The 15,270-nt window shown below is 48.0% G+C and overlaps 1 long non-coding RNA gene across 1 annotated transcript; it reads left to right on the forward strand.

Annotated features, from left to right (window-relative positions):
* Positions 1-1,407: 1,407 nt before the first annotated feature.
* On the forward strand, positions 1,408-2,561 carry LOC125553780. The gene is made up of 2 exons (XR_007304199.1): positions 1,408-2,022; positions 2,141-2,561. It is a non-coding gene; the product is annotated as an uncharacterized LOC125553780 (long non-coding RNA).
* Positions 2,562-15,270: the final 12,709 nt, after the last annotated feature.

The raw sequence follows: 15,270 nt of genomic DNA on the forward strand, positions 1-15,270 counted from the left end.
AGTGGGGATGAGCTGCCCCTTTTCGGAAGCCGGTGCGATATCGCTAGCCAGATATCCGGCCTTCCTCAGCTTTTTGATGTGTCCCTCCGTGACGGAGGAGACCATCCACTTGCCTCCCGCTCCGGACATGACTGGAGAAGGTTGAGGTGGAGTGCGGACTTGGGCGCTGGAGCTCGAGTGCGCAAGAATGGATAGGCAAAGGAGGAAGAAGGCGTAGGTGAAAAGGTGGATCCTTATCCCCTTATATGGGTGGACGCAACTACGTGTCCCCACCAGCCTGGTAAAACTCGCTTATCTCCAAGCGCCGTAATCAATGGCGCGGTTGGGTTACCCACGCCCGTATTGATGAGAATCCCGGAATAAGGGGACACGATCTCTGCTTTAACAAGACGTGCCAAGAAACCGCCTCGTGTAATGCGCTAAGATGGGACAGTAAAACGGTTCGAATAAAAGCTTGGCCGTGGTGTGATGTCACACTACGGAATACGTCAGCAGATTAGACTTGTGTAAATATTATTCTCTCTATGGCAATATGTGGAAACTTATTTTGCAGAGCCGGACACTATCTTTGTGTTCAAAATCTTCTATGAAGTACTTGGAGGAGGAACCCGCCTTGCAATGCCGAAGACAATTTGCGCGCCGGACTCGTCGTCATTGAAGCCTGGTTCAGGGGCTACTGAGGGAGTCCTGGATTAGGGGGTGTTCGGATAGCCGAACTATACCTTCAGCCGGACTCCTGGACTATAAAGATACAAGATTGAAGACTTTGTCCCATGTCTGGAAGGGACTTTCCTTGGCGTGGAAGGCAAGCTTGGCGATACGGATGTTCAGATCTCCTACCATTGTAACCGACTCTATGTAACCCTAACCCTAACTGGTGTCTATATAAACCGGAGGGTTTTAGTCCGTAGGACAACATACACATCAACAATCATACCATAGGCTAGCTTCTAGAGTTTAGCCTCTCTGATCTCGTGGTAGATCTACTCCTGTACTACCCATATCATCAATATTAATCAAGCAGGACGTAGGGTTTTACCTCCATCAAGAGGGCCCGAACCTGGGTAAAACTTCGTGTCCCTTGCCTCCTGTTACCATCCGGCCTAGACGCATAGTTCGGGACCCCCTACCCGAGATCCGCCGGTTTTGACACCGACACTAACACTAAAAAAACAACCCGCCAGCCCATACAACCCAGAACCCACTCGTGGATCCCCACCCACCTCCACCACTTCCGCCCCATGCCCACCACTTTCCCCCTCCCGGCCGACCACCACCTCCCTACGCGCCGCCAGGCCGGCCACCCACCCCCTCTAGATGTGCCGCCCGGCCGCCCCCCACTCCCAACACCCGCCCGGCGGCACCCCCCCTCCCGAAGCGCCGCCCAGTAGGCCACCCACCCCCGACGCGCCGCCCGGCCACCCCACCCCGCCTCTCCACGGGCCAGCAGCCGATCTGCACCGCCCCGCACAGGACGCCAGAGCAACTCCGACGGGCCGCCCTTCTCTCCTTCTTCCTCCTCACCGCGCCGCCACACCACCCCCTGCCTCGTGCCGACGCACCACTCCTGCGCGGCGCTGCCCCACCTCCATGCCCCGCGCCGCCGCACAACCCCTTCCCCCGGGCCGCTGCACCACCCTCCTGCCCGACGCTGCCCCCACCCCCTCTCCCACGCAGCCGAACCACCTCCTTCCCCATGCCTCCTCCTTGCAGATCCAACCCGAGCAGGCCACCCCTCTGCCTCCCTTCCCGGATCTGCCTCTACCTCGCCACCACCTACCTCGACGGCGGCCCACGTGGGTGCAGTTCACCCCGCTTCTCATCGGGGTTCGGTTGCCCCGATGCTGCAGTGCGCCTGGGGGTTTCCTCCTACCCCATCCCGCCCCGTCCGGGGTGAGGTCGCTATGCTCGTCATGGTGAGGAGGGGCGATGGAGGTTAGGACATACCGGATCAGGGCGCCCAAACCACCAGATCTCATCTAGGCATGGAACACGAGATTTGCGACGATGTTTACCATCAAGGTGCCCTCTTCCTTCTATTCTTCTTCGAACAACAAAGCATCTGTTAGTGCCCCCGATTCTCTCTTCCTTTCTTGCAGTTCACTATGTGATTCACTGAAAAAATCATTTTCTAGTGCAGGGAGCAGGGCGAGGGAGGTCACGATGACCATGGCTGGGATCCCTCTGCCACCGCTGTGCCAGGGGACGGATCTGTGTTCTCTCCCCCGTCGCTGACAAAATCCACCCCCGGCGGTGACTACACGCGCCGGCGTTGGGGAGGCTCTGCTCCTCGGGCTAGCAGCTACAAGAGGGAGGTGCTCTGCTTCTCCACCAACGGGCGAGCAGACTGCAGACGACTCCCAGGCAGTTCGGTGGCCTCGTGCTTCAGTCCGTTTCATTCCAAAAAGGAAACTGGAAAAGTTTGCTGTTTCGCTCTTGTTTTTGACAAGAATTTAGTGCTTTTCACTTCTATTAATAAAACCACAAGCAGTATTCTTTCTTTTTCGATGCGGTTCACTTGTACTTTTGTATATGCAAGAAAAAGGAAGCATCATGTGCATGCAGTTCCTTTTGTATATGCCTGCAATGCGGTGTGTGTATGTCTGCAATACACCCCATCGATCATGTGTTTTTTAGAAGACAATTTGTATTGTCGCATGTGGCCCGTTTCACTTGTTTTCTGTATGCTTGCAATGTGGTGTATGTACGTTTGCAGTGCACTCCCGTGGTTCCCTTTGTAAAAATATTCCCTTTGTAGAACAATAAAAAATCAACACAGAAAGAAGTTCGTTTCTTTTTAGATGAAGTCCACTAGTTTCTGCCCTGTGATTCACTTACACCAACCGAAACAATGCAGTTCTCTAGTCTGGGCCACGCGGTTCACTAACTTTGACCATGAGGTTCACAAATAAAGCGTAAAAAAGTTAGAAAAAAGAGAAAACTTATGGGGTTCACTTGCCCGTCCGATGCAGTGCAGTTTTCATTCTGAAGTAGTGTGGTCGGCCGTATGATGTTGTTCATCCCATAAGTGCAAAATAATTGTTACAGAAGCAAAAAAAAGTAATACGGTTCACTTCTTGGTAGTGTTGTGATTCATTTACACCCGATGTGAAGTGCACTCTACTTTCTCGTCCTTAAAAAAAATTATGTTTGAATAAAAGAAACCATGCAGTTCTCTTACCCATCCGATGCAGTGCGTTTTTTCGTCCGATGCAGTGTAGTTTTTAGTCGGATGAAGTACGCACGTCGATTTGCGTGTCGCGAAAAACAGTGTCCGCATTTCGGTAAATTTGAAATTCCTCTTAAACCGTAAAGAATTAGAAAGAGTGTTCTACATGAAAAAGTTACGCCTCGTCGATATCTTTCCAATGGCGTACCATTAGAATCATTCTGACTGACGGTTTGTAAAAAAATCATGAAAAAGCTATTGCCACTCATCGTCCACCGCACGATTTTCAAAATTAACTTTTGTAACTTAAAAGCATAAGGAATCTCAAAAACATTTCAACATATGAAAGTTGCGCCTCGTCCATAGCTTTTCAACGGTATATTACACACCTTGTTTCGACAAATGGTTCAAAAACTGGAGTGAAAACAATACCGAAAATTTGAAAAAAAATGAAAAACAGGATTCCGCGATTTAGTAAATTTGAAACTGCTCTTAAACCATAAAGAATTAGAGAAAACACTAGTTATGAAAAATATGCGCCTCGACGATATCTATCCAATGGTGTATTATTTGCCTCATTCCGATGAGCAGTTTAAAAAAACACGAAAAAACGCTCGCTACCACTCTTTGTGGGCCGCACCGTTTTTGAAACTGCTCTTAAACCACGGGGAATCATGAAAAGTGTTCAACATGGTGAAGTTGCGCCTGATCCGTAGCTTTCCAACGGTATATTACATGCCTCGTTCCGATAAACGGTTAAAAAATTAGAGCGAAAACAGTACCGGAAAAACACTACGCGCAGTTTTTTCCGACACGAAGTTCACTAGTCTGTGTAATGCAGTGTTCTTGCTAATGAAAGTGCAGTGCCCTCGCGTTGAGCTTGCAGTGCGGAAGTGTTATCAGAATAACTATTCTGATAATATTATCAGAATAGACGGGCTGTATATATATATATATATATATATATATGGCTTCTGCACAACATCTCCATCATCATTATCAGTACATCCTACGCAGGTGAGTTAGGATGCACTTGATCCCAGGAAGGTATCTATCCTTCAAACCAGAGGAGTGCTTCAAACTAACAACAGTACATAATATCCAACAAAAGAGGGTCGTGCTACAGCAGCAGAATACATGGCTCAGTCTAGATATCAGCACGAATCAAGTTGTGCATATTTGCTGTTGGCATGAACCACATCGCCGCATGTCGGGTTTGCAAAAGCCATCCATCGCATGGAAGCTTGATGCCTTTCACACACTGAAGATTATCTGGCAACAAGCTGTGTCGAATCTCTGGATATGGTGATTCATGAAACCCATGGTATGATGTGTAAACACAGCCCCCCCTCGCGAATGGAAGTTGCATAGCACAGTAATCATCGCCGGTGATATGATCGATGATTGGTTGGATGATCGGATAATTGAGCCCGAGGAACAAGGAGTGGTTGCCGAGGCTGTAAACCCGCCTCCAGTTGAATACGCCTGGCCCAACGGAGCTGGGATCTTTCTCGAACACGAAGCAGCCATAGCCATCAATGTCACGAACGCCCCACGCATTGTACTGCATGTGGTTTGATGTAATGGTTTGGTCAATTTGGTACGTGCGAATGAGCATCAAATGACCGCCGTCAGCTGAACGAGCGATAAACCACCACCCATCGGCTGGTATGATTCCAGGTCCTGGAATCATGAAGGCCAGCGCATTTGCGTCTGCTGCAACAATTCAAATTGGAGACCAAAAGGACAAAAATAAACAATCATGTTCAGAGTATGTGTGGAATTAAGATTATTATAACAGTGACACATATCATAGACAGAGAATTGCAATGCCGTGGTCATAATCATACCCCAAGTTAAAAAAATAAGCCAATGGCTTTCATATTCTAGCAATATGTCATGGTTCAAACATCATGTAACAATGAGAGGAAAACAACTATGACAGCGCCTACTCATATTCTACCATAGCACTTACTACTACTGTTCTCATATCAACTCTAAGCAATAACATGCGTTGTTATAAAAATCTTGTAAACGAGAGTAACATATAGCAATCATGATGTTATGCTCATAATATGTATTCTAACAATCATTAGATGCCAATTGTTCTCATATCAACTCTAACAATAACATGTGTGGTCATAAAAATCTAGGAAATGAGAGGAACATATAGCAATGATGTGGTTATAGACATGCTATGCATTCTAAATTTGTAACAAATGAACAGGCAGTCGTATTCATAAGGTAAAGATGAGATGAGATAGAACAATTACACGACGATAGATTCCACCAGTATAGGCAGCCAATCTGTGCGTCGACCGCGTAAACGATGCCATCGTGCACTATAGCATCAGACAGAAATGTTGCCTCAACAGGATTGATGATGAGCCATAACCATGTATGGCGACCGGATTCCAGATAGACTAATCCCATGTTGAACAAGGCAATGAGCTTGTAATCCATGTAGTCTTCTGATGGTGTGGGCACTTCGCAGATTACAACTTTCTGCAAACAGAGGTCGAGCCAAAAGCTTGACGCGTCTCGTGCGTAGTAGGCAGGAGTGTCCGGCGGGCCGCGAGGCTCGATGGCGGCGGTATCCAACGATGGAAGGGTGATCTCTCGCTGGGTGTAGATATCCACGAGACGCCACGGACTACCGGTGTGGTGGATGAGGACGATCCAGTTGGCCTTCATGCCCGCCCAGTAGTGGCCGCGCATGAAGGACAGGTGGACGGGTAGTGGTAGCATGTCGAGGGGCACCACGGCAACCTCCGTAGGATCGTCAAGTCGGTGTCTGGGCCACCTGCGAGGATCGGGCATCAGCAAGCAGGGTGTCTTGAAAAGAGCCGCGGTTGCAGATGAGTAGACGGTACAAAGACACCGAGCATGCGGCCAGACGACGGTGCTGAGTAGGTCCATACGACTACAGATCTGCTCCAAGAGAACATCGGGGAGGGAATTCCAATCGCGGCTCTGTGTGTCAGTCGGTTCTGCCATTGGGGTTTTCGGTGCCTGCGAGCCAGCGGGGAAGTGGATTCGGGCGGGCGAAGAAGCTTCTCCTCATGTGGCCGAGCAGTGAGCGGGGGGATATGGTACGCGCGAGCTACCAAGGAAGATGGCGCGGGCGGGCGAGCAGTGAGCGGGGGTAAATGGTGTGCGGCCGACGATGGGGAAGAGAGGAGGAAGAAGAAGAGAGGAGGAAGAAGAAAGAGATGACAATACTGGGTAAGGCTGATTTAGTAACACCAGCACACTGGTTCAGCTTATTAATTACGTGTCCCAACTGCTGCTACGTGTATTGTCACTTCACTACGAAGACTAGTTGAATAGTTCTCTCTGACCGAGATGGGGAATAATGGATCGCGAGGACTTCCTTTCTATAGTATCCCTATGCCTCTACACTCACTTCACTCATTTTGCTCCATACCTAGTCACTTATTGAAATATGTAGAAAGACAGATACTCCGTATTTGGGAACAGAGGGAGGCTTTTACTCCGTACTATTTGGGAACAGAGGGAGTATCACCATATGGAGGGAACAGAGGAAGCTTGAAATATGAACATGTCAATGGGAGGGAGTAAGCCCCATGCATGCATGCAACATGCAACACTCACACGTACACATGGACGCACGCAACACTCATGCACCCATGCGGCACACAACACACGATGCAACGCACACACTCACGCTCAAGTGCTCAACCAACTCCCTACGTCCGTGAAAGACTATACATTTAGAGATTTACACATTGACCAGGGCATAATTAACGCCCAAAAGTAGCATACTTATGTGTGTATGCGACCATTGAGATAAGAAGATTAAATGAAGGCCGTTGCATGCTGTAATTAAGGATAGACATGTAGCCTATACCTACAGCACAAGTTGGTCATTAGTCAAATCAATATCGATTTAGATTAAAGCTAAATGCATTGAAGTGTAGATGTACATCATGTACTACACTCTTTGTTTTATAGCCGATGTACACTCTTTGTTGGAAGACCAAGGGAGGACACGTGCATGCACTCACATACACAGCCAGGTGTTCGCGCCGCAAGGGTTGGACTCGTGTCGCGCCTACGTAAAATTTTGTTTAACTGATTTCTTTTTGCTCTGCCAACTGACCAGGTGGGACCCAGAAACCAGGTGACAATTTAACCAGTCAACAAAGTGCCACGTCGACTATGTGCCGGTCAGTAGGGTGCAAATACGGTGCTCTACGATGAGCGTGAGGTATAATCGCCCGCAAAAACTATATATAGTGACCGTAAAGAGCGTATTGTTAACATACGTTGACCGCCAGTGTATTTTTCTCATTTCAAATTAAGCATATTAAATCGGAAAAGACGACAGTATTACTACTACTACTAGTACTGCTTTGATGGTGTCCCGTAACTCGCCAACGAGGAGAAGCTTGCTTACCTACGCCTCTCCCTCGCCACGCGCGCGGTGGGTTCGCAGACGAGGGAGGGTTTGACTACAGCGCCCTCCTTCCCTCTCCCCCTCGCCCTCGCGGACGTGCAGCAGTTCAATCGGTGTCAGATGCCAGAAGCATATTGTACTGTAGTATCATCATTGTGGACCTTCCGAAGAGGTGAAGAGCAAGTGCAAGGTTCACACGAGTACGAACTGTTGAACCTCCCGAAGAGGCAAAGAGCCAAGCACAAGGTTTTATAGGAGTTGTCGTCCTAGTAGGAGTGTACTACAACTATAGCGAACGATGCTACTGTATGATGCCGCCACGTCACGTATATCCAAAGTTGTGCCACCTTTTTGTCTCAAAGAGCATGTTGGAGCCTGTGCAACAACTGCACAAGTTGCACGTACACATAACACATTTACTAGTAATAAATTCTAAAGGATAAATGCCAGTATGCCACACAAGTTCATCTCCAATTCATGTGATAATTTGTGCACGACTAGTCTACATATATTCACAGCGCTACTGTTCACAATTACCGTACTCCACTTACACGTTACAGATGGGCTACATGTCCTCCTCCAGGTTCCAGTCTCAGGTGTTCTTCATGGATGGCACGATCCATAGCGGTGGGCAACAGGAATCATTGTCGCATCTTTCTTGTCCGGTTCCACACGATGGAGACTCATCCAAGCTGAAGCGGCATAAATCAGAGATAGCGTGTCCCAGCATGTCGTTTATCCGGCGGTGCACACTGAAGACACAACCATGCTTCATGAATGGCAGGCCTTCCATTTCGTGCACGGAAGGTGGCATCCACTTCACAATGGGGTAGCTGTCCCCGATGAAAAGCGAGTACTCTCCAAGAGTGTTCCTCGGCACCCACGTAGCATCACGGGGGTCGAACTCGCGCCGTTCATCTGGTACACGCGGCATCCCAGATCTGGACACATGGTGACGTACATAGTCAAGGTCCATGCATAATAATGTTGTGCTCAAATGTGGCGGTCAGTAATACTGTGCAGCAAATAGTACTACTCCGGTATAGAGGAAGTAAAATAACCGGCTTATTATATATAGCCACTCTTGGCTACATGGATGAGATAGTAAGACATGGAAAAACAAAAATGGTGGCAGCTAGTGGGTTCAAGTCTTCAAGGGCCTAGCTAGCTATACGCATCCTCCAAGGTAAAAAGTACTCCTACTAGTACTACAAAGTATACTACTAGTACAACAATGAAAGAGAAGGCGAGAGGGTTAAAAAATGGAATACCTGGGTAGATGGTGACGGTCCGATCGTGGTAGATTGTGTGACCATGTTGCACATCAGTGGTACCATGGGTAACGACTGCTAAGATAGTTGATCCCAATATGCCAAAGTCAGCTACAAGGTTCCAGGTTAGACCGAATCGCGGATGCAAATGCACATCCAGGATCGGCGATCTTATTTTGATCGGGGGATGACTGGTCCCTGCAAAATAATGGAGTACCGTTAGGGATGCAAATGATGGTTTGTGCATTCCGTTTGTAATCTCCCGTACCGTAGGATGGCAACCAGATGAAACAAGTCCCCTGGCTTGTCACCGCGAAGATGCGGCCTAGATGGCGCACGGCGTCTTCGAACGTGTAGGGGTACAAATCTGCCGCCGCCAACATGCGCCAGCCTCTGCCGTTACTGCCTCTTGCATTGATGGCAATCCTTATGTCGAACACCGCTATGAGATAGTAATCGTCGTAGCCGCGTCGCTTTGTCGGGGTGGTCCGCAATTGCTATCTTCTTCAATCTCATGTAGGCATCATCATACATATTCAAGCCCAGCCAGTCCGGAAGGCCGATCCCAATGGTGGAGAAGGGGTCTACCGGAACGGCTGCACTGCTGTGGATGTTGTGCAAAAATGATGGTGGTATCCAGCCGGAGGTATGCAATCCAATCTTCGTTGGCACCGACCCAGACCTATATATAAGACGGTGGGCAACAGAGAAATTACAGGATGGAAATGGAATAACTAAGTACTAAATGATCAAACTCCATTACTGACCTGCTCATCGGACAAAATCCGACTACCTCTCAACGTCGGCAACCCTAGCGGAGTCAACGTGCAACCATGGCCAGGGAGCGGTGGACTATTCGAAGGATTGTCCCATAGAAGAACCTTCTCCTCGAGGACGCATGGAAGACCAACAAGCATGGCCTGTTTAAGCAGCGTCTTGAAAAAGTTGGTGCAGGAAGCACCGAGTCTTGCGGCGGTGAGGATGTCGGAGCGGCGTGCGATTTCTCCCACAGGATTGTCGTCCAAGGTCTCCCATCCCCGACGAGGAGGAGAACCGCCCGACGAATCCATGGGAGCAGCGACGAGCTGCCTTCTCTTCAGGGGGAGGGGAACTGGCGAGGAGGAGATAAGAGCGTAGTAACCGTAGGGCCTCGTCCCTTCCAACTTTAGATTGTTCCTCAGCGAAGGGGTGAGGCTATTATTTACTACTAGCACTCCCTCCGATTCTTTTTACTCCGCGCATAAGAGCAGACCCAGATACCAAGGCAGGGGCTCGTTGCATGCTTTCTGGACGAAAATACCCCTGACGCATGGATGGGAGGAGCTAGCAGCTATAAATGCCCCATGCAGCCCATTGGCTGTCCGCCCACGTTCTCCTCTCTCTGCATGCTGCATGGATGTCTCCCTCTCTCTCACATGACTGCATGCGGTGGCGCTGGCCTATGAGAAGCTCGCGTGGAGATAGCAATCTTCTCTCCAGAAGAGATTTTTTTTGAAAGAAAGGGATTATGGAACATTATGGGATTGCATTATACTGTAAATAATAGCACTAGTAAGAAATTTTTGGCACTAGGTAGTAATTTTTGGCATGGATTAAGAAATTTTGGGTATGTTTTTGCAATTTTTTGTACACGCCAACTAGTGTCAAAAAACGTCTTACATTATGTGACGGAGGAGTAGCACTGCGTACTGTAGCAGTACTAGTACTACTTTTCTCAACTAGTAGTGCGATGTACTGTACTTCTAGTCTAGTCTAGTATAGTGCACCAGTTTTGAACTCTTGAATCTCAGGGCCAAGGAGCTATAGTTGGAAGTGGAGGGTACTACTAGTTCTCTAGAACCATCGTTGTACTATCAATGAGGGGAAGTACACCTGGTAGTGGCTAGTGGGTACTCTCGGTGCTCTATTCAGCCGCTCCTCTCACGTAGCTGGCCTACTCAGCCGTCCTCTCACGCACAACTAGTAGCGCTGTTTATCAGCGACGGTTACTGCGGGGGCAGAACATTTGAGTTATTTGATACAAAGCGAGACTAGGCTTTTCGCTTCCATTTGTGGAGGTGTAATGGATCTGGTCGAACTTTGTTAGTAGTTCCTTCTTTATGAATGAGATGAAGCAAAGCTTTTGCCTCCGTTTCAAAAAAAACTGTCAAGAGGAATTTCTTTTATAGTACAGCCGATAATGGAGTGAAGTCCATGCGTGCAACGCCACAAGCTACAGAGTAGTAGTACTTCCTCCGTCTAGGTGTGTAAGTCATCTTACGTTGTGCATCGCGACCAAGGCGGAGAGGAAAACGAGAAAACTTAATGTCTTTTTGCTAATTAATAGCATTGCATGCAATGAACTAACTGCATGTTATGTTTGGTAGTCTCAAGTCATTGAAAGCATGCACAACCCACATATCTTATTGGTTGATATGCCACAAAACAAAACACGAGAAGGGAGTTAATGTACTGGTGCCTAAGTGTTTTGGGATTATTTGGTTTTTCGTAAGGTGACTTACACACCTAGACGGAGGTAGTAGAGCACTTTACGTACAGAGCCATATTGCACAGTTCCCAATGTCGCCAGGCTTTTTCGGCTCCTTCGGCTTAATTGGGAGGCGCTAGTTTAAATATGCTACTAGCTGATGAGGAAGCTGACAAGCGAGGTGCGGCTAGGGCGAGCACGCGAGCCACGGGATGCTGGGAAGGAAAACCCGTTCACGTGGCTAGGCTATCCAGTGCACCCAGATTGTGGGGCCGCACGTCCGTTTGACTTCAAAACTCAAACTACCCGTGTAAAATATTGGCTCGCAGCGAAGTGTAGTAGTACTATTTAAAAAAAAGGCCGCCGTGCGTTCGGCCGGGATCGAACCAAGAAAACGAGGTATACACTCCCGCGACCACTAGTAGTACTCGTTGGAGTACAACGCAACCTAGAATCGCCTTTTGTCGCTAGTAGTACGTACATTGTTCCTTACAAGAAACCCCTATCATCTGCTGCTGGCTATAAGCCAGTGCCATGTCATCTACAGCCCATCTTATAGCCAACATGTACAATAATAGATCAAAAGAGTGTACTACTTTTTTTATGTGACCCACTTCTCATTCTCACAAAGTGCCTAGGAGCACGTGCTAGAGATGGCTCTTCACGAAGAGCCCGCTTACCTTCTCTCTCCTCTTATCTTTCCTCCAACTAAGCAGAAATATACTAGTTTATTTCTTATAGCCCACTGACTCAGCTCTATTGTACTTGCTCTAATAATGCAAGAAACCACTAAAATGCCAAGAAACTACTACCACTTGCATACGTGGTAGACTTAAGATAAGACTACCTTATCAACCATTGTACATGCTCTTACCAACAAAAATCCTCGAGTGACCTCCTACCTCCGGCCGTCCACCTAGTCATCCTCGGCCATGGGACGCAGCTACCGCTGCCGGCAGAAGGCAAGGTCAAAACCGCCGGCGATGCGGAGCCCATGTTGCGGCAGCCCGGATGCCAGCTCCGTCCGGCGCTCGCGGCCGCTAGCTAGCCAAGATAGCTCCGTCCAGCTGCTTGTCTGCAAGGTTTGCTAGCTAGATTGGCAGCAGCGCGGCGGCTTGCTCGCGCGCGCCGCGCTAAGGCCAGCCATCTGGCTCGAGCGAAGGCCAGCGCGGCGGCTTGCTCGCTCGTGAGTCACGCTCGGGCCAGCCTGCCAACCCGTGCGGAGGCCAGCGCGGCGTCCGGCCCGTCGGCGGAGCGGCGGCCAACTCGCTCATCACCGGCGCCACCGACGAACACGCATCAGTACTGTTTGAAGTAATGTTAGGAAAAATAATGATTTGAGGGGGAATAAATGATAGAAGGTCAGATATGGGTCCCTCTCGTGTCAACGGTCAAACAAAATGTGTGTTTAAGCTGCCTCGTCACACAGATGTGTGGGCCAACCCTGGTCATAAATGGGTTAAACGAACCTAATCGGTAGGAGTACTAGGTAGTTTTTGGCGTGGATTAAGAAATTTTGGGTATGTTTTTGCTATTTTTTGTACAATAGATTCCTCCTAGGGCTGGTTGAAAGTGGTAGTTTTTTGTTAAATACTCTACATATTGTAAGTTGGAGTGAAAGTTATGCTTTGGAAGCTAATAAGTGGTAGTTTTTACATAGTGCATATGTGTACATGATTGAAAGTAAATATCAACCATGAGTGACTAATATCTTGATGGAAAACTCGAAACTATGGAATACTAGGAAAAGAAATGCATGGTTGGAAATACTAGCAATGTTCATGTCCGTTGCAACGAATCATAATTAGAATAATACTTATTCACAAACTTGGTACAAAACACTCTAATTTTGATATACATATGTCACTAGAGATATATTATGTTTCAATTAGAATATATTCCTTGGGCTGTTTTGGTGAGGTCAGGGAGGGATGTGGTTGGTTTTAAGATACTAATTATGGGTTTTTCTGCAAATTGGTAGACAAGTGGGATGTTGGTGAGAAAAGGCAACAACTTACCTCACAATCGTTAGATGTAGATCTAATGGTCAGAAACGACGGATGGCAGACACACCAGCATCACCAACTTAGTCTTGTGTAGGAGTACTAGCAAGATCCGTGCATTGCACGGAACATCAAGATGCATTTTTTTATAAAACACTTGTTTGATGACCCTTGCGGAGTAATCCATGTGTAAAAACTAATGATATCTCGAGAAATATGAGATAAGGTGAAGAGGAGTGGGGTGTGGTGGTGGTTGGTGGTCGGACTGAGCGGAGGCATGGGGATTGACGACGCGGCAGCGGCCACCAGGCCAGTTTGTTCCAGAGGCTTCCTTTCTTAATTGCTCAACAATGAGGTTTGTTGGAGATAAGGATGAACGAGGGAAGCCTTGTCTACAAATGTGGAGAGGGGTGCGGTATCCTTTAGTTGAATTTCCAGCCGTCAGATATATCGGACGGTCTATATTGCAAGATGACACACGTACCATCATCACCAACTCGTTTTTATAAGAGAAGAAATATAAGTATGAGATACAAACGTATTATCGATACTTGCTTCCATAAACTAGCATCTACATTCTATTCAACGCCTCGGCATGTGGCCTTAGCACAATGGACTTCTCGACTGTGTAAAACAAAGATTTTTCCCACGCCGACAAGGGTGACAGCGACGCGCTTTTTGGCTTGCTCTAGTCCTACTAGTCATACTAGGTGGTCTAAGCACGTGTAGATTTATTCTTTTTCATGTCTCGTGTTCGCCGTACTGCCACGACTGTTGATGAATAGACGGTAAGTTATTCATGGGGAAACCCTTGTTGAGCGTGTTTGCGAGAGAGAGAGAGAGAGAGAGAGAGAGAGACAGTGTGCGTGTGTGATATGTTAGAGACTGAGGCAATGATAACAGATTCTTTGTGTCTATGTGTGTGGAGGATAGAGAGAGACATGTACATGGGGCTTTGTGTTGTGTAACGTGGAGACACATATACATAATTAGAGAGTGAGTGCGTGAGAAACACATGCGGACATGAGGAGAGATGAGGATCCAGATAAATGGGTGTTTGTGCATGTTTGTATGTGTTTGTGCACGCGTTTGTGTGTGAGAGGGAGAGAGTGTATGTGGAGTAGAGAGACCACTGATGATGTAAACCTAGTATAAGGGAAGGGGGAATGGTGTGACATGTGTAGTAGCGAGATAGCACGGGTGCGGGCGGGGGAAGCAGACTATTTGGAAGAGACATCGAGTGTGTGTGTGGGAGAGGGGTGTGAGAGCAAGAGAAAGAGAGAGCTAGCGACGGAGAGAGAGAGAGGAAGAGAGGGGGCGAGAGGGGTCGTTTGTGTCCATAAATGGCGTATAGATAGGGAGACAATGTTGATGTTGTCCGAAATTGCCTATGAACGGAGACGCAAGGGAAGCGAGTCATCGTGTGTGTGATAGGGACTTCATGAGAAGATCTAGAATAGATGGTGTAGAGAACAATGTGCGAAATCGAGAACGATTATACATTAGGGAGCTATGCAAAGAGTCACGACATATATGTATACAGGGAAGGAGCTGGGGCGGGTCCGCATGTGGGAGAGATAGAAAGAGGAGAGTGGTGCACAAGGATACAAAGTGTGCTTGTTTACAGTGGGGGTGGTGTGTGAGGTGAGTGCGTGAGAACCACATAACTAGGGAGATAGACGTTTGGGGGTGACGTTTTGTGTTTATGGGAAATATACACTCTACATAGTGCGTGTGCTTGGGTAAGAGAGATAGCGGGAGACCTAGAGAGTGAGGTAAGAGATTTGTGCATGCTCGAGAGACAATGTGATAGAGACCAATGCTGGGGTCCGGACTTTACAAGAGAGAGGGGTGTTAATGTACTTGTGTGTTGGTGTTTGGAGGAGTGAACGACTTCTGTGTGTGTGTGTGTGGTGGGGGGGGGTTGACTTCAGATAAAG

This window comes from Triticum urartu, chromosome 4 (assembly GCF_003073215.2).
Source record: "Triticum urartu cultivar G1812 chromosome 4, Tu2.1, whole genome shotgun sequence".
Lineage (NCBI taxonomy): Eukaryota > Viridiplantae > Streptophyta > Magnoliopsida > Poales > Poaceae > Triticum > Triticum urartu.